Genomic DNA, 21065 nt, shown 5'->3' with positions numbered 1-21065 from the left:
CAAATTTGTCTTCTCCCAACACTTGTGGGATCCATTTTTGAAAAATGTTCACCAGGTATCTTCTCTCGATTCCTTCATTCAATCCAATGATTCAGATATTAATCCTGAAGTTCTCCATATGGTCAATTTTGTCCAGCAGTTTATCTGACGCCCATTCTTTGGGTTCTTTTTTCCCCCCAAAGCCTCAAGTTTTTCATGCATTTTTGTCAATTCAATCTCTGCTCTACCCATTCTCTCCATCAGGTCTTCAACAATCTCTTTTATTTTGGACATTTTCTCCGTCATATCTCTCATCACCTTTTCAACACTTGTGAATTGGTTACACAGTCTCCATTTTTTTCCAGAATGATGCTCAGTTCTTGATCCAACTCCCTAGTTCTGCCTGTCCCATTGCCATTTCTGCACTGCTCCCTTTCGGACTTTCACCCATGTTCCCAATTGAATAGGAGCTTCCTCAATCTTTGTTCTCAGCTGTCTTGGTTTCTTCATGTTAGTTTTATCCATTCTTGATGAAGAAAATCTTGATTTTCAACTTTTGACCACCTATTTAGTGCTCTTCATGGACAGCTCAACCAAAACACGTTTATCAACGTCCTTCGCATGGCCACGCCCCCATACAAGAGGGAGATTTAAAACTTGACTGAATAATGTACTAACGATAACCTCACACTCAATGTCTCCAAAACCAAGGAGCAGTTTGTGGACTTCAGGAGAGGATACCATGTGTACAATCCAATGGGAGTCAACATCTCAGAGGACCTTTCCTTGACCCAACACACAAATGTCATCATGAAGTAAGCACATCAGTGCATCTACTTTCTCAAGAGTTTGCAGAGGTTTGGTATGACATCAAAAACCTTGGCAAACTTCTACAGATATGTAGTGGAAAGTGTGCTGTCCAGCTGTATCTTGGCCTAGTATGGGCTCCAATATCTCGGAATCTGAAAGGGGGAAAATCTGGAGAACGTGAACTAGTCCTCAATGAGGGGACAACGTGAAAAGGGTTAAGAACTTCAAATTCTTGGGTGTCAACATCTCTGAAGATCTGACCTAGGGCCTCCTCATTGAAGGCATGGAGAAGAAGGGTCGCCAGTGAAGTGTTTTGAGGAGATTTGGTATGCCACCAAAATTTCTACATGTGTACTGTTGTGGAGAGCATTCCTACTGGTTGTATCACTGTCTGGTATGGGATTGCCAATGCACAGCACCGGAAAATACTACAAGGCCATCATAAGCATCAGTTGTCACTCCATTGAGGACATCTACAAGAGGTAGTTTCTTTCCCCAAGGACCCTCAATACCCAGCCATGCCCTCTTCACACTGCTACAATTGGGAAGGAGGTACAGGAGTCTGAAGAAGTATACCCAGCTTTCCGAATGGACAATGAACTACAGACATTACCTCATTTTCTCTTCTTTTGCACTAATTTATTTATTTTCAAATGTAATCTGTAGCGTTATTTTCACTGTAACGTTCCCACCGCTGCCGCAACACGATGAATTTTGTGACTTGATCATGTCAATAAATTCTGATTCTGAGCGGAAGTGCCTACCAAAGGTTTTGGACTTAGTTCAGTAAATCGCGGGCAAAACCCTCTCCACATCTATGTGGAACGCTGCCGTCAGAGAGCAGCAGTAATCATCAATGATCCCCAAGACATGCTCTGCTCTTGCTGCGACCATCTCCCACCACCAGGTTCAGGAACAGTTGATTTCCCTTCACTATCAGACTCTTCAGCAACAAACTCAATCAGAGACTAATTTGCATGTTATTTTATCACTGAATATTTCTGCATTGCACAGTTTGTTTGCATTCCCTTCTTGTTTTCTCTTTTTTTAAAAAAATACACATCTTTTCTTGACAACATTTTTTTTCACTATTGATAAGTAAAAATTCTACATGGTCCACAAGATAAAGATCACAGGGTTGTAGTGATCCAATGTATGTACTCCGATAATAAATCCAAACTTTGACTTGTCTTCTTACCTTAAATCTACACCCCCTGCTTTTAGACTCCCCTAACCTGGGGGAAAGACTAAGACCAACCAACTTACCTATACCCCTCATGACCTTATAAACTTCTAGGACATTCCTTATTCTCCAGGATAATATATCCCTTTATAATTCAAACCCTCCAGTCCCGATAACACCCTCATGAATCTTTTCATAATACCTGCTTCAGTGAATCCAGGATATATATTGACACATGTCCAGGGAGAATTCTGTAGAATTCCTGTGTGAATGCAGATATAATGTCTGCTTCACATCTCTTTCAAACACAGATTATTTTCCATAAGGGTATCTTCCTAAAATTCAAGCCACACCTGAATGAAATGAACCGTCTAAAAATGCAGTGCTGCATGAATGTGTTTTTAGACATCAGGTTCCACGAAGGCAAGCAACCAGGCCAGAAATTAGAATCAAAATAGGGTCAGGGATTTGGAATATACTGTATTGATTGCAGAAGTCTGACTTGGAGAGGTGGGATGTTTGTTGATTAATTCTCTTTGCTCTTGGTTTGGAACTGGCAGAAGAAAATCCTGGTGTAAACATGATACTGAAATCCAGTCTATAATTTCACAATGCCTCACATACTTTGTGACAGGTCTTCTCCTAAATAAAAGAATCTTGAAAAAGCCTTAAATTTTTTTTTTAATCAAGAGACACATTTGGAACCCCCTTTTTAATACTTTATTAGATTCCTTTAAATGGGCAAGCCCTTTGCCACTGAATACTTCTCAGTCATGAAAAACCACATGGGAGAGAGTAATTAAATCATAAAACCATGCAGCAGACAAACCGTCAAATGGTCCACCACATCCACGCCTGTCATCAGATAACTATCTACATTAATCCCATTTACCAACACACGGTCCATGGCTTTCTAGCTTTTGGTGAACATTTTGAAATTTGACGAGATTATCTGCTTGTACCATTAACCTTAGTAGAATTTTGAGGCTCCTTGAATCCAAACATCCATCATCTGGTAAAACACTAAACTCTAGAATTACCTCTAAATTTCCCTGGTGGTAGCTGTCCTCTCTTAAACACTCTTTAAAAACACCTTGGGTCATTAAAATCTCGTCATAGCTACAAGTTAAGAATCAATGCAGATAATGGACAAAATTGGTTATGCCACTGCAACCTCCACTCTCTACTTTCTCTTGATATTTCAGCATTCTTAGAGATGGTATATATAAGTATATGGAGGGACAGGGTCTGATCAGGGAAACTCAACACGGATTTGTACATGGAAGGTCATATTTGACCAATCTTGTTGAATTTTTTGAAGAGGTGACTAGGAATGTTAATGAGGGTAGAGCAGTGGATGTTGTCTATATGGACTTCAGTAAGGCCTTCGATAAGGTTCCGCATGGGAGATTAGTTAGTAAGGCTAAGTCCTTGGGTATTAATTTGGAGATAGTCAAATGGATTCAACAGTGGCTGGAAGGAAGGTGCCAGAGAGTACTAGTAGATCGTTGCTGTTTGTCATATATATTAATGATCTGGAGGATGGGGCGGTAAATTGGATTAGTAAATATGCAGATGATACTAAAATAGAGAAGTGTGGATGATGAAGAGGGTTTTCAAAGATTGCAGAGGGATTTAAACTGCTTTGAGGAGTGGGCAGAAAGATGGCAGATGAAGTTTAATGCTGATAAGTGTGAGGTGCTTAATTTTGGAAAACATATGTGGTAAATGGGAGGGCATTGAAGAATGCAGTGGAGTAGAAAGATCTAGGAATAATGGTGCATTGTTCCCTGAAGGTAGGAGCACATGTGGATAGGGTGGTGAAGAAGGCCTTTAGTATGCTTGCCTATATAAATCAGTGCATAGAATATAGGAGTTGGGAAGAAATGATGAAACTGTACAAGACATTGGTGAGGCCAAATTTAGAGTACTGTGTGCAGTTCTGGTCACCGATTTATAGGAAGGATATCAACAAGTTAGAGAGAGTGCAGAGAAGATTTACAAAAATGTTGCCTGGGTTTCAGCATTTGGAATACAAGGAGAGATTGAGCAAATTAGGTCTTTATTCCTTGGAACGTAGAAGGCTGAGAGGGGATTTGATAGAGGTGTATAAGATAATGAAAGGGATAGATAGAGTTGATGTGGAAAGGCTTTTCCCATTAAGAGTAGGAGAAATGGATACAAGAGGTCATGGGTTGAGAGTTGACGGGCAAAGGTTTAGGAGTAACATGAGGGGGAACTTCTTTACTCAGCGAATGGTTACTGTGTGGAATGGGCTTCTGGGAAAGGTGGTGGAGGCAGGGTCAATTTGTCATTTAAGAAAGAGTTGGATAAGTATATGGATATGCATATAAGTATAAGTATATGTATATGCTGATAAGTGGGATTAGAGGAGGGTACTTGGATCAGTGCGGACTAGAAGGGCCAAATTGGCCTGTTTCCGTGCTGTAATTGTGATATGGTATATGATTAAAGAGCTGAGGACCAGTATATTTCTAATTGTTATGCTTCATATTTTCATCACAACTCAGAAGGAAACTATTTGTCCCATCAACTCTGGGTCAGTTCAGAGCATTCCCACCGATCCCATTTCCCTGTAGACTGTTCTCTCTCTCATGTCTATCAAATGCCCCTTGACACAAGGTAAAAAAAAAAAAAAAAAAATTGTCAGGGAGCATTCAAAGTGAAACACACGGGAGAATGTGCAAACTCCAGCTCGACGTCACCCAAGATCAGAATCGAACTTAGATCGATGGAGTGCGACAGTAACAGCACAGTCCATAGTTATTCACTTGGCTATTCATATAATATTAAACTGACGTATTGACACTAATGATACTGCGCAATACACAGAAGTGTTGGAAAAACTCGGCTGGTCACGCAGCACCCACAGGAAGTAAAAAGCAATCAATGTTCTGGGCCTGAGGCCTTTATCAGGAGTGTGAATCAGGATCATTATCATTTGATCTATTTGGCAGGATTCTAAAGAATACTTTTTAGTTGCACCTTCCCCATTTTGAAAATAAATTAATATTTAATACAAGTACATGTAGCTGTATTTTGTTTTTAAAAAGTTACCATAAAAGTTTACTTCACTGATTTGGTTTATTAATGCACACTTGCGACTTGAGTGCATCATTCAGTTATGATTTCTGAATAATTGTTGAACCAGGCTTTGCCATTAATTGAGTGCTGAAAGAGTAACTAGACCTCTATTATTGGTTTTATTTTTTTCCCCTAACAGCAATACTAAGAAGTGAACTAACTGCACAACTAGAAATCTATCCTAATGATAAGGTCACTGCTCCTGTTTTCAAGAAGAAATCGTCATATTTGACTTACATGCAGCACCATTGGTTCCACCAGTGGCTTGCACTGGCCCATTGGCACAAGTTATTCAGTAGCAAACTGGATACCATTGTAGTAGCAAGTGCTCATTAGAGCTAAACTTAAACATTATAAAACAAAATGTAAACATTTGAAGGCAGGAGAAGCATTACCATCTGAATAAGTCAACTATACAGAAAGGTAATGGAAAGCAGATTCTGATTTAACTTACCTCTCTTTTAAATAAGGAAGCTTTGCTTTCTTCACCTTATCGGAGAATATTTCCTCTCATCTGCCAACAGAAAATTCAAGAGCGATTAATGAAATGCATAAAGGTATCAAAGTGCTTTTACATTGACAATGAATGGAACAAGAGGACTTTAATATGCAGTACATTAAATACAGGAATTCAGGATACATCATAATTTTTTGAGGAGTTTCTGCCTCCATTTGTCAAAATCACATTTTCAAAATTCCCAGCATTTACAAGTAAAGCACGCAGTGGTTTTAATTAAAAAACTGGGTCTTTGCATTAATTCTAATTGTTGAAAGGTGCAAATTTAATCCACACTATCCATTTCTGTGCGCCCCTGAAGCTACCTTGCTACTGATTTTATTTAAATGTATAGAGAATTATTTAGATCTTGTAAGTTTTGAGATTCTCTACAGCAATAAAAATGATCTTCCATCATTTATTGTATAATTTAATAATCAGCATGCCACCTACTCTCTAATGACTTTACGATCAACCAGGTTGTATCACCAAATAAGTTCCGACTTTACATGCAAAATATTTTGAAACAAAGATTATGCCACTAAAAACTCATATTTGGGGTGTTAGGAGAAAGAAGGCTTGTGCATTTATGGAACATACTATCTCTCAAAGAAGTTCACGTACAATGAGACAAGATGAAAGTTTATTGTGATTTTCATTTCACTTCATATAATGGCCAGTTTGGTGGCCAGAATAGGAAGGCAGATTATTATCTGAATAGTAAAAAATTAGGAGAAAGGAAGGTGCAATGAGACCTGGATGTCATAGTGCATCAGCCATTGAAGATTGGAATGCAGGCACAGCAGATGGTGAAGAAGTCAAATGGCATGCTGGACCTTATTGCAAGAGGTTTTGAAGATTTTATTTTTAATGATACAACACAATAGAAGCTGGTTCTGGCCATTAAAACCCATGCCATCCAATTAACCTACTCACCACTCACATTTTGGAGAAACCAGAGCACCTGGAGTAAACCCACACAGGTCCCAGGGAGAATATAGAGTCCTTACACACAGCACAGGATATGAACCAATATATAGAAGTAGGAAGTCTTACTACCACTGAACGACCAAAGGAAATGCTCAAACTAATCATCTGAGACTCATTTTCATGAAACAAAATTTATTTGTATATATGAATACTTGTCCTGCATATGTGTTGCTTGTCTTTATGTCTGGCTGTGTGTCTGCATATTTTGCACCAAGGACTGGATAATGTTGTTTGGTCAGGTTGCATTTATGTGATCAGATGATAATAAACTTGACTTTCTGCATTTGTATAGGTCTTTGGAGAAGTCACAACCAGAATATTTTGCACAGTTTTGGTCTCCAAATCTATTAAAGGACCTTCTTTCTATTGAGGGGATATGGCAAAAATTCACCAGATGGATTCCTAGGATGGGAGCACTGATCTATGAAGAAAGAGTGGATAGACTAGAGTAATATTCATTGGAATTTAGAAGAGGGAATCTTATCGAGACATGAAAAGATTTGACAGGACAATGTTAGAAGAATGTTCCAGATGCTGGCAAAACCCAGAACAACTCCAAAGGTAAGGGGTAAAATTATTTCAAACTAAGATGAAGAGAAACTTTTTCACTCAGCAAGTGGAAAATTTGTGAAATTTCCTCTAATAGAACATTGATGAGGCCAGTTCAATAAATATATTCCAATGTGGGTTGAATGTGCCCCTACTGGCGACAGGAATCAAATGAAATGGAGAGAAAGCAGGGACAGGGTATGAAAGATCAGCATATTAAATTGTAGAGCTGGCTCAAAGAGCTGAATGGCCTTTCCCTGCTCCTAGTTTCTGTTCTTTAATATTTGTGTTACATACATACAATGTATAGATACACAGAAACTCACTTGCTGCAGTCACATTAGTATGTAAAATACACCAACTACAATAGTATAAATTACCACAATATGCCAAGGCAGAAAAAGAGAAAATAAATGTAGGTGTAGCTGACTGCTACCAGCTATGGCTCTACAGCGCAGGAGAGATTATAGCTGTATGCAGGTTAGCTCAGAAAGAACAAAAAGAACCAAAATGAACCCCAGTTGAATGCTTTTATTCTTGAGCTGAGGGATGTGGTCAAAACCCTCTCAGCACTGATTGGTGTGTTTGTGATCCGCTTTCCCTGATAGGCCAGTTAAGCTCTTTTAGTTGTGGCCAATTGGAGGGCAACACTGTGGGCTTTGTGCAGCCTGCTGGATCATCGCTTTCGTCCTTCATTTTGTGAGGTCCCGTGGGGGAGCTGCGAAGGGCTGCCACAGAAGGATATATAATTAAGTATTCACAGTTGCATTTAGTACATGAAAGATGTGATGCTTCAATAGTGCATACACATACATTGAAACTCTGATTTATTGTGCAATCAGACATAACACAACCCGCTCTTAGATCCAGGGCTCGTGCCAGGCCAGCAAGTGGTGGAGTGCAGCGTTGCAAAACTCCAGCAGCCAGCTGTCCCGCAGGTCAGCCAGAGACGCGCATACCTGCGACCACTGGTCGAAGAACAGAGCCAGGCTGGTCTGACCGCAGCAGCCAACGAAGGCAGCAGTTGCAGCACAGCAGGTTGTTGTCCAGGCGCAGCACGGACAGGCTGTGTGCTGGCGGCAGTGGACTCTCATCCAGTGTGGCCACCGCGTGGTCCGCTCCCTCAGCTTGTTTAGCTGCCAAAGGTTCTGCTCCTGTGCAGTGAGCTGATGCTCAGGTAATACAACCAGAGTGTAACCAGGTTGTGCAGGTAGGTCTGGCAGGCTGAAACCACTGCTGCTGATGTATGTGTGAAACCCACATTTAGCGCGACCCCGCTTTTTTCACGATGCTATTTTATAGACCCAAACCATCACACAATAACGGGGGTTTCACTGTATTTGGTTATTCTGGAGTAGTTTATGGTTCAGGATAGGGTAGTATGCAGAGATTCAAGAACACAGTACTATCAGAAAAAAATAAACTGTTCTTGAACCCAGAGGTGAACTTCAGGCTTCTTAAGATAGCACCTTGGAGGCAGCAGTTAGAAGAGGTTGTAAACAGAGTGATGGGGATCTTTTATGTTGTTGGCTGCCTTGAGGCACATATATGTCTTGATTGGATGGGAGATCAGTGCCAATGTTGGACATGGTTAGCTTTGCTACTTTTTACAGCCTTTTATTTCTGGGCCCTCAAATTTCAAAATCAGTGGGTGATGTATCCAGTCAGTATACTTTCCACAGTACACCTGTAGAAGTTCAATAGAATATTTGACAATATGCCAACTTTTGTTTTCAGAATTTTTAGAAAGTAGAGGAGTTGCTGTATCTTCTTTACAGATGCTTCAATATGCTGGCTCCAGGAGGGTTCTGCAATAGGTGGACTCACAGGAATTAAAGTACTAACCTTCTCCACTGCAATCCTGAATGAAGACAGATGCTTGTTCTCTCAGTCTCCCCTTCTTAAAGTCTTAAACTCTTTGGTCTTGATGACGTTGAAAGCAAGATTGTTGTTCTGGAACCACCTTTTTAATCTCCATCATTAACCATCAACAATGATGGCACGTCAGTGAATTTATAGTGTGCATTGGAGCCTAACTTAGTGTTGTAATGTGAATGTAGAGGGCAGGGGACTAAATATGCAGTCTTCAGGTGCCCCTACGATGATGGTCAGTGAAGAGGTGGTGACATCATCAGTCCTTTCTGATTGGGGTCTGCCGATGAAGAAGTCAAGGATCCAGTTGCAAAGCGATAAACCGAGTCGCAGATACCAGAGTTTGGTTATTAATTTTCCTGTCATGACTTCGTCCATTGCAGAGCTGCAGTCTATGAAGAAAAGCCTGAAGTAGGTGTTCTTGTGGTTAGGTGATCAAATGCAGAGCAAAGGACAGAGGGATGGCATCTGCTGCTGACCTGATGTGAGGTTAGGCAAATTGAAGAGGATTGAAGTTACATTAACACTATAGTACAAGCAAAATGACTGAATCTTTCACTGCAACTGTCAACATTTTATTGATATTGATATTTGTAATGACATTTACTCTATAATTGTATAATTCACAGCAGTTCATCCTGCAAAATTACCAATGACCCCACATCGCAGGGGATTGTGTTACAAGTAAACAACAAGCTTCATGATTTTCTATCAAGTGAAACATATCAGTGCATGCATCGAGAAATATGGGTTAAAAATTCTATTTATTTAATTACTTTTATTTTGCATATATTCTATAAGAATTAATTTTATTCCACATCTCAAATTTCTGGGTAGGGCAAATTTCCACAAACTAAACCGCTGTTATGCAGGGGTCCTGTCAAAGATTTGCACATGCACTGTAATTGTTCATTGTCTGCTTTCATTCTATTAATGTAAAAAAAATGGATTGAAAAAAAATCTTTAGTATAAATAGGACTTGCATATTTTTTTCAGGTTCTACTTTTGGTTTAATTTGGGGAGGATTATTTTTGTTATCAACACTGTGTGACAAAATTGGGTACACTCATGAGTGCGTAACCAAGTTCGGCTCCAGGTCAATCAAGACTTACACTGACGACACCACCATTGTTGGCCAGATAATTGGGAAGGATGAGTCAGAATACAGGATGGAGATTGAGAACTTGGTTGGATGACTTTAGAACAACTATCGCTCTCATTGTCACCCAGACCAAGTAGCATTGTTAATTTTAGGAAGGAGAGGCGGAAGGACCACACACCTGTCTGCATTGATGGGATGGAGGTGGAGAGGATCAGAAGCTTAAAGTTCCTGGGAGTTCACATTTCAGAACGCTTCTAGAACCAGCATAATACAGCAACCATGATGGCAGCCACTCCAACATCTGTACTTCCTAAAGAGTCTTTGGAGATTCGGAATGCCATCTAATATTCTATCAAGCTTTTACAGGTGCACTTTATTGGCAGGTTGTGACACCACCTGCTTTGGATATTAGACTGCCCAGGAATGCAGAAGGCACCAGAATGTAACAAGCATAGCCAGATCTATCACAGGCTCTTACCTCCCATCTATTGAATGCATCTAAGTGAGGTGCTACCACATTAAGACAGTCAACATCATAATGGTCACAACTTTTTCTCACTTTGGGTAGAAGGTACAGAGGCCTGAAGACCAACAGTTCTAGATCCAAATAGTTTATTTACAACAGTGATCAAGCTTTTGATTCTTCCCTCGTCATCCTGATCGCACCACCAGGCTGAGGAACAACATCTTCCCACGGGCAGTGAGAATGCTGAATGACCAAAAGAGCAGCTCACAATGACCATCCGAAACGCTCATGTTCATAAAAAAAATATTTATTTATTTTTTTGTACATATTAATAGTTGTCCTGCATATGTATTGTTTGTCTGCATGTTTTAGGTCTGGTTGTGTGATGTGTGTTCTGCACAGAGGACCAGAGAATGCTGTTTCATCAGGTGGTAGGTACTTGTGCCATCAGATGACCACAGACTTGACTTGACTGATTAGGGACGGCTACAACACCACAAAAGGTCCATCTCCACTGTTGTTAAATCACTTTTTTTTAAAAATGCAATAGGCAACTGTGAATATTTATCATAATTTTGTTGTATTTATGGTTTCTTTTTCATTCCATTAAGTAAACTTAATTTTAAAAAAATGAAGTACCTGTTCAGCTGCAGCATGTAAGAATTTTGATAATTTACAATTTTAAAAATAGAAGCAAATACTCCCAGGATAGAGGAGTCTAGAACCAGAGAGCATAGACTTAAGGTGAGAGGAGAAAGATTGATAAAGGTTTGGAGGAGCACTTTTAGCACACAGAGATTAGGTGTGTGGAATGTGCAGCCACAGGAAGTAATAGAGGTGCATACAATTGCAACATCTAAAAGCCAGGTACATAGATAGGAAAGGTTAAGAGGGAGATGAGCCAAATTCAGGCAAACAGTACTGACTTAGATTAGCACAGACAAGTTGGGCCAAAGGGTGTTTCCTTGCTGCAGAGTACGAATTTACTTTAGGTTTATGCTTCAAAGTTATAAATGTTCCCTTATATAACTAAAACTTCGTAAGGGAATATTTATAACTTTGAAACAATAATCTAAAGTAAATTCGTACTTTGCATCTCTACACAATTCTTTTTCATGCAGGTGTGCACTGTTTGAATCCTGAAGTAAAGGATTATCAAGTTTACTTTTAATCCACTTCATTATTGTTGCTCTCTGATGGTTTCTATAAAACACTTGCAAAGGCAATTTCAGTCTCTCAGTGGATGACTGAAAGCTGTGGTCAGCTTGTGATCATCAGTGACCACAGCAAAGGAAATCATTAGTTTATCACTACAGGACAAGCTGCAAACAATAGGAGGAGGATGATAATATTCGCAGAGCTCTCCACTTCCACCCCCGCCAATAAAGAGTCCAAGTCGAGTTATTAAACATGCCCACAGTTGACAGCACTTCCTCAATTGTGTGGCCAGACAGTTTAGTGACTGATGAGCCACAGCTGGTTTAAGGATTCAAGTTCACTGAGGTTAGTCTGCTGCAGACTTCCTGAATAACTTCATTCATGCAATCATCAAAAAAATCTTTTTCTTTCCCTTGCAAGAAGGGATTCCTGCAACTCTCTGCCCATATCATAGGATTTCCACGTCCCTTCAGGGATTAAAACTCAGCATAAATTAATTAGAACAGCAGAAGCTATACATCATAGAACAGCCTCTCTTTTCTCCCAGCTTGGTTTGTACTGCAAGACCGCATGGCTCATGTGCTCGAGTTTCACATCCTGAGAGCACTCATTCACTGGAATGTCAAATTAATACCAAAGATGTTGTTGTATCATTAGATCCTGCATTTATAATTACATATTTTATGCCTCTGATCCTTTGTCAAGAGCACAGTTAAATGGAACTTTTTAAAAAAATATGACTTACTAGTGATTCAATTTCAAATGCTGATGCTAACTGGCCTTCTCTCCAAATTTATTTTGCATGAATCAAAGTAGCTGTGTTGGGCCTCTGTATTCTGAGCACCTGAACACCCTTCTTCACAATGAACTCCGTGCTTGCCTCCTTCTTCGTGAATACTTAGTATTGCATCGGTGTATTGATTTGTTAGAATATGATGAGTTTAAGATTCAAGATTCTTTTATTGTCATGTAATATCTTTCTTTGGTATCTTTGGCTTGGCTTCGCGGACGAAGATTTATGGAGAGGGTAAAAAGTCCACGTCAGCTGCAGGCTCGTTTGTGGCTGACAAGTCCGATGCGGGACAGGCAGACACGATTGCAGCGGTTGCAAGGGAAAATTGGTTGGTTGGGGTTGGGTGTTGGGTTTTTCCTCCTTTGCCTTTTGTCAGTGAGGTGGGCTCTGCAGTCTTCTTCAAAGGAGGTTGCTGCCCGCCAAACTGTGAGGCGCCAAGATGCACGGTTTGAGGCGTTATCAGCCCACTGGCGGTGGTCAATGTGGCAGGCACCAAGAGATTTCTTTAGGCAGTCCTTGTACCTTTTCTTTGGTGCACCTCTGTCACTTTGGCCAGTGGAGAGCTCGCCATATAACACGATCTTGGGAAGGCGATGGTCCTCCATTCTGGAGACGTGACCCATCCAGCGCAGCTGGATCTTCAGCAGCGTGGACTCGATGCTGTCGACCTCTGCCATCTCGAGTACTTCGAAGTTAGGGGTGTAAGCGCTCCAATGGATGTTGAGGATGGAGCGGAGACAACGCTGGTGGAAGCGTTCTAGGAGCCGTAGGTGGTGCCGGTAGAGGACCCATGATTCGGAGCCGAACAGGAGTGTGGGTATGACAACGGCTCTGTATACGCTTATCTTTGTGAGGTTTTTCAGTTGGTTGTTTTTCCAGACTCTTTTGTGTAGTCTTCCAAAGGCGCTATTTGCCTTGGCGAGTCTGTTGTCTATCTCATTGTCGATCCTTGCATCTGATGAAATGGTGCAGCCGAGATAGGTAAACTGGTTGACCGTTTTGAGTTTTGTGTGCCCGATGGAGATGTGGGGGGGCTGGTAGTCATGGTGGGGAGCTGGCTGATGGAGGACCTCAGTTTTCTTCAGGCTGACTTCCAGGCCAAACATTTTGGCAGTTTCCGCAAAGCAGGACGTCAAGCGCTGAAGAGCTGGCTCTGAATGGGCAACATGTAATAAAAGCAGTACAATATTACACAGAATTTGCTTTCGCCTGTCGTAAGCAGATAGATTCGCCATCAGCAGAAAGTGCCTGAAGCACCTCTTACAATCAGAAAAAAAGAGAAGCAAAAGAGACTCTTCTCAGAGTCTTCAAGAGTCCATGGACTGGCCTCCAACAATGCCACAGCCCCACAAGAGTCCAGTCCAAACCATCAGCAGAGGTCCAGATCCTAACCTCCAACATGATCAGGAAACCTTCAGCATCCCGGTTCCAATATCTGGTGCCCCTTTGGCGAGTCTCAAGCCAGTCTCCAGCCTGGTGTGAATCCCTCAACCACAGCCACCAGCAGCCCACAGCCTGTGCAGGTTCCTCCTACCTGCCTGTTGATTAGTGAGGGCTGATTGCTCCTCTGCCAGTATAGTAAATGTTGAAGAGCCTCTATTGTTGGAATAATTTCTTAAGGTCCTATCAGCCTAAAGGTTTACAGAACAAAGTTAAACTCTTGGTGCTGTTTGGTGGACCAAACATTTCTTCATTGAATACAAAAGAATGTCAGGTATTCCTCTAGTTCAATGCTACAGAGATACCATATGTCCTTTCTTTGGGGTACTGAGCTTGATGTATGGTGTGTACTAATCAATTGACACATCATCTGTGAATGACAGAAACATTAAAGATTAAATTAGTTTTATGTTTTTACTATGAGAAAGTGATAATGAATAAATCTGTGGTGCATTCATGCTGACTGTGGGGAATCAGGAGGACCACATTTATCATCTTATTAATTCAATATAAATGAAATGATGACAAAAATGTGAAGTTATTTAAATGATAAAAAAAAAGTAATTGAGTATGTCCCATTGAAACATACTTTTCTAAACAAGTTTTGATCCATCCTAATGACATTTTGGGAACAGTCTTGTTCCAAAGTTAGAAGATCTCGTCTGACATATCACTCTAGAATTGAGCAAGCACTCCACAGAAAAGAGGTGTCATCTTTTGTGTGAAGTGTCAAATCAGGACCCAGTCAGAATTTTGGCACGGAATTACGAGGAAGAAAAGCAATAGAGTTATTTCAGGTAGGCTGACCAATCTTAATTCTTCACTCGGAAAATAGATGACCTTGTCCATACCTCTTTCAGCTGCCCCCACATTCCCTCTCTCTTCTTTGTGGCACCTTCCCATGCACCAAATACCTATATTACTTCTTGCAATAAAAACTTGATTTCACTTCAAAAGTGCCTCATTTGTTGTGAAGCACTTTGGAAGGTCAAGAAAGTTGTTACATAAAAACAAAATCTGCTTTGTTATGTGACATTCCATTCACTGTTGTTTCATGACCCTTCTCTGAAGAACCTTGGAATGTTTTACATGTTGGATGAATTATGTAATTTTTGTTTGTGTGGTTGTTCTTCAGAAATATATTTTTAAGATATTCACCCTTTGCAATTAATTATGGATGGTTATAAGATTTTTTAAATCTAAGTAATTTTATCGTTTTTTTTCTTGAAAATGAAAATACACAGGGAGTAGATTTTGAATTTGCAAAAGCCGGAAATAGGATATTTAGATATTGACATGCTGTTCACTTAAGTAGCTTTATAAATTTAATTTTTTAAATTGTTAATTTAGACATACAGCAAAATTAAAGGTCTTTCTGGCCCACGAGCTGTGGCACCCAAATGAAGGTTGGGAGGAAACCAGAGCACCTGAAGGAAACCCACGCAGACATGGGGAGAACATACAAGCTCCTTATAGATTGAGCCAGATTAAAATCCAGGTCGCCGACGCTGTAACAGTTGTTGTGTCAACCATTCCCAAATTCAAAAACTTTGAGTATTTCACTGAATAATTTAGCACATCAAAATTAAGATATTAGAGTCAGAAAAGCATTTTACTGCTTTGATCATTCTGCTTCTTCAAAGTAAGATGCAGCAAAATGCTTTTTACACTAGTTCGGTCTTCATCTCAACTTCACAAGATTGGCCTCAGCTACACTAGTGTGCTATTTTTATTTCCAAACTGCCCAGCCTTGCTAATAAAAATCACCAGTTTAGTTTGGAATCAGCACCAGTTTTATACTGAGGCCGTTCAAGTACTGACTTGAGGCTGTAAAATTATTTGACATCAGAGCCTTTCAGCCAACAGAGGAGGCTTTTCGTGCCGAGACAGTGCTGCATTGGAATCTCAAGCTAAGAGGTGAAAGAGCAAATACTTCTAAAACTACACCATAGCGAGTGCTCTACGGTATGGTTTATGCATTTTGGCATTAGTGTTGCTTACACTCATGTTTATGTAGTTTAAATAAAAGCTTCTTCAATTGGTTTACTTCACTGGAAGTGAATGGATGCTGTTCATGACATGTGTTAGCATCCAAATTGTGACAAATAATAAAAATCTTGATTTTCACCCTATTGCACATTAAGGGAAACTCTTTTTAAAAAAAAACACAAGAAATAGAACCAAGAATAGGCCAACTGACCTATCGAGCCAATACTACCATTCATGAGGATCAAAAATATTTTCCTGCAAAGTTCCCTATCTATTGATTTTGTAAATGAACCCAATGAATGATCTTCCACAGCCCTATGGCATAGAGAATTCTACAGATTAAATAACTTCTCGTGGGGAAAAAAAATTCCCACTCTTATTTGCTAATAGGCTTACAAAGTACTGGTGAGACCATTTCTGGAGTTCTGTGTGCAGTTCTAGTCTCCTTACTTGAAGCAGAATCACCAGGTTGATTCCAGGGATGAGAAGGTGGCCTATGCGGAGAGATTCTGGGACTGTACTCAGTGGAATTTAGAAGAATGAGAGAATATCTTATGGAAATATAAAATTATGAAAGGCATGGGTAAGATTGAGATAGGTAAGTTGTTTCCATTGGTAGGGGAGACCAGAACTAGGTGACATAGCCTCAAGGTTCAGGGACGTAAATTTAAGATGGCGATGAGAAGGAACTGCTTTTCCAAGAAGGTGAAGAATCTGTGGAATTCATTGCCCATTGAAGCAGTGGGCAGTGAATTAAACCTTATTGATGACAAGATTAGGTAGCTTGCTACATAGTGAGGGAATTAAGGGATATGGGGATAGGCAGGTAGGGGGGAGTTAGGCCAATGAACAGATCAGCCATTTATTCCTGCTATTGCTTTCTATACAATCATTAATACTTAATCCACCTCAGTATATCACTTTCAATTACAGATGTTCTAACTGCTTATGAACCTCCTGTGCGAGACCTTATCAAATCCTTTCTGAACATCCAAGCACATCACATCCCCTGATTCTCCCAATCTCTTCTATTAGTGACCTCTGCACTTTACAAAGATGTCCAACAAGATTATTGTACAGGGCAGCAGGGTTAGAAAACAGTTAGCATAATGCTATTACAGCACCAGCAATATAGATTCGAATACGGTGTTGTCTATAAGGAGTCTGCATGTTCTTCCATGATATGTGTGAGTTTTCTCTGGTTGTGCTAATTTCCACCCTCCAAAACGTATGGGGTTGGTAGTTAATTAGGTGTAACTTGGCACCATTGGTTTCATGGGCCAGAAGGTCCTTCTACCATACTGTATTGTTAAAACAAAATTAGAACATGACTAGGAGGAAGTCCCAGATGAAATCGAGGTTTGCCTCATCTCACTCCTTCGAAGTCCATTAGCATTTTTTTTTACTGTTTCTGAGCAGGACTGCAAACCAATGCATCCAGAGATAGCAGTACACTTGTGATTGGCCACACTGGTATCTTTTCACAACAATACTGATAGCTAGAAAGAGGAGGGCAACTTTAGTTTGTGTTGGGGAGGGGGGATAAATTAGCTATAACATTAAACAAGTCCTTTTTACACTGAAAAGCCTGCTTGGATGTTCACATAGAACAGAAGAAAAACTGGGTCCACAAGTCCTTTTACACAGGAAGCCGGCTTCCCAAAAAAAGGCAGGTCGTGTAGCACAGGAGCTTGGCAACACGTCTCGACCTTTTAAGGCCCTTTTATAATGAAAATTAGCGATCTGCAAAGACACGTTTCCTCTGCCTTTAAGATACTCCACTTACCTGCGTAAAAGGTCCAAAGGTGGATTTGCTGGTCCAACTAGCTCCAGATTCCCTCTGCCTAGGTTGCTGAAAGGGCTCCAAATAGGAAGGCAAGATGACTGACATCACGCTGACAGCCCCATCACCCCACTGCTCTGTCAGAGTGGCCAGTGAAGTTGTCAGGTTGCACTTGCTCACCATGCCATTCTCCTCATGCCACCTACTTCCTCACACCACTCCACCCACTCCTGACAGGGCTGTCAGACAGCAGGGCGGCAGGATTAGTGTGGGGCTGATAGTGGGGAGATGGGCTAAGAGGGAATCGAAGAGAGAGGGAGGAGGTAGGGAGGGAGGGGAATGGAGAAGGAAGGGAGCAGGGTGATGGGGCTGTCAGGCAGTGGGATGGAGGGGCTGTTACAGGGCAGCCACTGCTATGCTACACATCCTGCTCCCTTTTGCCCTAGGAAGCCAGTATGCTGCTATGGGGTACATAAAAGGACTGCTCAATCCGCCTTTGCAGTCCTCAGCATAAACAGTAAATCCGCCATTTTTTGAAACAAGAGCAGGTGATAACGCGGATTTTGTGCATAACAACCCCTTTAGACTGGTCCTGCACCAATAAGCTCTACCTATGGATCAAAGCAGGGTAAGTTAGACTCCCCCAATCCGCCTTTGATATGTTCCCACAATGGTCAAAAGGCAAATAATACCCAGTTTTCAAGCACTGTGTAAAAGGGCATGTAAAGGAGATAATGAGAGTGAAGGAGGCCAGGAGTTGTTTGTTACCCCACAGCAGCTCTTGCTTCATCACAATGGAGACTACATTTCCAATCTCCAATTGTAAAACACAGAAGTCTGCAGACACTGTGATTGAATTTAAAAAACGATGTTGAAGAAACTTAACAGGTCAAAAAGTGTACTTAAAAAAGATAAACATACATAACAAACAATTCAGCCTGAACCATTCATCAAGGGACGTGCAAAAAGACTTCCAATTATTCACTTTTTGACCAGAATTTTCCCATGACAAAGTTCCATTTGAGTCATAATTCCCCATCGATGGCACTAAACACATTACATTATTATATGAAAGCATTGTAACCTGCATCCAAAATGCATTCTTTTGACATCAATAGAATGAATTTTGGAGGAAAAACCAACTGTGTTGAGAGTATAGCACAATCAGCTAGCAATCAGGGAACAACTTGTTTTTATACCAAAGGAAAGAATAGCATTATGGATAAATAAGTAGGCTACCAGCCAAAGTTCTGTGCCTGTAATCTGGGGACACAAGTTCTAATTCTCCTCCATCCCCTGCCCATGGAAGTTAGGAAATATAAACTCATGGAACCATACAAACCTGGGTATCTTTTTTATTTTAAAAAAAGGCAAATCTCAGTAATAATTAGTTAAATAATTATCCTAAAAACCAAATTGTTTCACCAATGCCCTTTGGATAAGAATGTCCACTATCTTACCTGAGCCCCCTGACTAATTTGCTTGATTTTCAACTGCTTCCTCAATTCCAATGTACTTGGCAGTGCAGATTTGCCAGTGGTATTCACGTTCCATAGAATGAATTTAAAAAATCCACAAATACTACTTACTCTTATCTGATGTAATTACATTTACCCATGACCAGCTTTAAATTCTTCCCCAAAAATTCTTTGTAAAAAAAAAAGTAGAACTATACGAAGATGTGGATAGTCAGGGACTGATTACCATGGCTGCAGGTTTTGTTCAACCAATTTATAAAATTTTCTTTGCGGTTACCAGGAAAGTTGATGAAGGAAAGGTTGTGGATGGTACATGGACTATAGTAAAGCCTTTAACAAGGTTTCTCATGGGAGGTTAGTCACCCAGCATTCATAATGAGGTAGTAGACTGGATTCAAAATTGGCTTTATGGGAGAAGCCAGAGAGTGGAAGTGGATGACTGCTTCTCAGTCTGAAGGCCTGTGACAACTGGTGTGCCTCAGGGATCGGTGCTGGGTCTAATCCAATTTGTCATCTATATCAATGATCTTGATGATAATGTGGTAAATTAGATCAGCAAGATGGCAGAAAGATTGAATGTGTCGTGGACGGTGATGAAGACTTTCAAAGCTTGCAGACAGATCTGAACCAGATGGAAAAATGGGCTGAAAAGTGGCAGATGAAATTTAATGCAGACAAGTGTGAGGTGTTGCATTTTGGAAGGACAAGCCAAGATAGGACATACACGGTAAATGGTAGGGCGCTGAGGAGTGTATTAGGAAAGAGGAATCTGGGAATAAAGATAAATAATTTCCTGAAAGTGGCATCACAGGTAGATAGGGTCATACATTAGTCCTCATAAATCAAAGTAATGAGTATAGGAGTTGGGATGTCATAGTAATGATGTATACAAAACATTCATGAGACCAAATCTGGAGTATTGTGTGCAGATTTAATCAACTAACTAGAGGAAAGATATTGAAAGAGTGCAGAGATTTACTAGGTTGTTGCTGGGTCTTGAGGAACTGAGTTACAAGGTTAAACAGGTTAAGGCTTTATTCCCTGAACCATAGAAGGAGGGGAGATTTGATAGAGGCATACAAAATGATGAGGGGTATAGATAGAATATATGCAAATAGAATTTTTCTATTGAAGTTAGGGGAGATACAAACCAGAGGACATGGGTTTAAGGATGAAAGGGTAAAAGTTTAAAGGGAACATTGGAAGGAACTTCTTCGCACAGAGAGTAGTGGCAGTGTGGAACAAGTTGCCAGCTGAAGTAGTGAATGCAGCCTCGATTTTAACATTTAATAAAAATGTTGGTGCTACATGGATAGAAGGAGTATGGAGGGATATGGGGAAAGGAAGGTAGGGGGAGTCAGGCCTATGAACAGATCAGCCAGGTGTAGGTCAGTGGGACTAAGCAGAATACTTGTTTGGCACAGGCTAGAAGTGCCTATTTCTGTGGTGTAATGTTCTATGGTTCTGAAGTTCTTTGAATAGGTATCATAAATATTAAATGATAAGAATCTGAACTGGGCTTTTAGATGGGGTTTCTTCCAGCATGCAACAGTCTTCACATTCAGTGGATCCATTGTAATTTCTTCTACCCTCAGTGAAATACCAGACACATTGCCCTCTCCTCCTCTTGCCAAATGCACTGTTTTCTCTGCAATGCCTTGGATTACTCTGTAAACCTCAACAATCACACTCTTTCTCATGGCACTTTCCAACAAATTTAAGAAGATGCTCTTTTACCACTTCTCCTAACATTGTCCAGGAACCCAATAATACTACAAGATGAAACAGCAATTCACTTGCTCTCCTTCCAACTTAGTTTATTGCGGTGTGTACTCATAATGAGCCCTACCATATGCAGATAGAGTAGTCACT

General features: G+C 40.5%; 1 protein-coding gene across 1 annotated transcript in view; it reads right to left on the bottom strand.

Moving 5' to 3' along the window:
• gli2a (GLI family zinc finger 2a) overlaps nucleotides 1-21065 on the bottom strand; it is a 481485-nt gene that overhangs the window by 385468 nt on the left and 74952 nt on the right. The window contains exon 2 of the mRNA XM_069934894.1: nucleotides 5532-5591. The gene's annotated coding sequence lies outside the window, so the exon portion shown is untranslated. The remainder of the gene's footprint in view (nucleotides 1-5531; nucleotides 5592-21065) is intronic.

Source organism: Narcine bancroftii, chromosome 4, assembly GCF_036971445.1.
Source record: "Narcine bancroftii isolate sNarBan1 chromosome 4, sNarBan1.hap1, whole genome shotgun sequence".
NCBI lineage: Eukaryota > Metazoa > Chordata > Chondrichthyes > Torpediniformes > Narcinidae > Narcine > Narcine bancroftii.
The sequence above is the reverse complement of the archived record's forward strand: the minus strand, read 5'-3'. Positions and strand labels throughout refer to the sequence as shown.